The sequence below is a fragment of the Camelus bactrianus genome, chromosome 30, assembly GCF_048773025.1.
Source record: "Camelus bactrianus isolate YW-2024 breed Bactrian camel chromosome 30, ASM4877302v1, whole genome shotgun sequence".
Classification (NCBI taxonomy): Eukaryota; Metazoa; Chordata; class Mammalia; order Artiodactyla; family Camelidae; genus Camelus; species Camelus bactrianus.
This window is the reverse complement of record NC_133568.1, coordinates 11510614-11512517: the sequence shown is the minus strand read 5'-3', so window position 1 is coordinate 11512517 and position 1904 is coordinate 11510614.

Sequence of the window (1904 nt, the reverse complement as noted above, 5' to 3'; positions counted from 1 at the left end):
TGCATGCCTGTTGTTTCTTTTTCTTGCCTTACTGCACTGGTTAGTGCAAACTCAAGTATGATCTTGAATAGAAATGGAAAGAGTAGACATTCTTGACTTGTTCCCAGTTTTAATGGAAAACATTCATCCTTCGACCATTAACAATGATGTTTGTTGTCTGTAGGTTTTTCACAGATGCCCTTTAGCAGGGTAAGGATGGACCCTTCTCTTCGTAGTTTATTGAGAGTTTGTGTATACAGAGTGTTGGATTTTATCAAATGCTTTTTCTGTGCCTGTTAAGTTGAACATGTGATTTTTTGTTGTTTGTTTTATTAATCTGGTGTATTATATTAATTTATTTTGGGATACTAAGCTAACCTTGCATATCTGGGATAAATGCCACTTGGTCATGGTTTATAGTATTTCTATGTTGCTGCCTTTTATTTGCTTATGTGTGTGTGTGTGTGTGTGTGTATAAATAGATAGCTAGATAGGTCACTTTATTGATCTTGGTCTGTTGTATGTCTTAGATCTAGGTCTATTGTGATGTCTTACCTGGGTCTGATATAAGGATATTATGGGCTGTATGAAATAAATTGGAGGGTATTCCCTCTTCCTTTATTTTCTGAAAGAATTTGTGAAGAATTGCTATTATTTTTTCCTCAAATGTTTGACAGAACTCACCGGAGAGGCCGCCTGGGCTTTTTTTGTGGAAAGATTAATTCTTATTGCTAGTTTAGTATTTTTACTGACCTAGGTCTAGTCAGATGTTCTGTGTCTTCTTGAGTCTGTTTTGGTAATTAGTGTTTTTCTAAGAATTTGTCCACTTCATCTAAGTTGTCTAACTTAAATACATAAAGTAGTTGATAAAATTTCCTTATAATTATTTTAACTTCTAAAGGGGTCTCTAGTAATGTACCTCCTTTCATTCTTTTTGGAATTTGTGGTTATTTTGGTACTTTGTGACCAGAAAATAACTGGAAAGTATGGCCTCTCTATCCAGTGTCCTCTCCTGCCCCTAGTCCAGAATAATTCTCTACCAAAGAGCATGATGAAAGCAATTTTTAAAAACAAAAAATCATTTTATTGTTAAATTACGCTGTTCTTTTTCTTATTTTATATAAAAGAAACTAACCTTTCATCATACGGATGCAAACATTTTGTCTAGTTTTTCTGCCTTATTGATGGCAGAGCGGAATTTATGGCATTTTATTATCTGTAGGACTGATTTCACCTCTTTGGTCTCCTTTTAAACGTTTTTTTCAGAGCTATCATATTTTTTCCCAGATAAATAATAGTATCATTTGATTATCCCAGTAATATTTTTATTCAGATGACATTGGGTTTATAGATTAGCTCAGGGATGCTGTCACTTTAATCATATTTATTTTTGCTGCCCATAAATCACAGTGTGGCACTATTCAGACTATCCAGTGCCCACAAATTCTCCATTTCCTCTTCTCTCTCAAGTTAAGAGAACCTCAGTTTTTGTGAATGTGTGTGAGTTTGGCTGGGCATGCTGCTGTGCAAATAAAGACTACATATCTTACACTCCCTTGCAGACAGTGTTTGTCCAGGTGCCTAGATTCTGGCCAAAGAGACGTAAGTAAAAGTGTTATATGGGTCTTCCAGGAGGAAGAGATGGGAGGGAACTTTTGGAATGGCTGAGAAAAGAGCTCTACAAGTTCTCTCCCCAAAAGGCAATGGTAAAGTGGGAATTGTTGTGAAAAACTGCAATTTCAGGAAACCAGAAGTTGACCAAAGTCATGTAAAAGATTGAGAAGCATTTATTCAAGAAAATCTACTAAACCTTGGTAAGAATGGTGGGAGTCCATGGCACCTGGACTGGAGCTGCTCCCAGATCCCCCTCAGCTGCATGGAGCAGTAGTTCTCTCAGGGCAGCGCGGCTGAGAGGACCTGCAGCC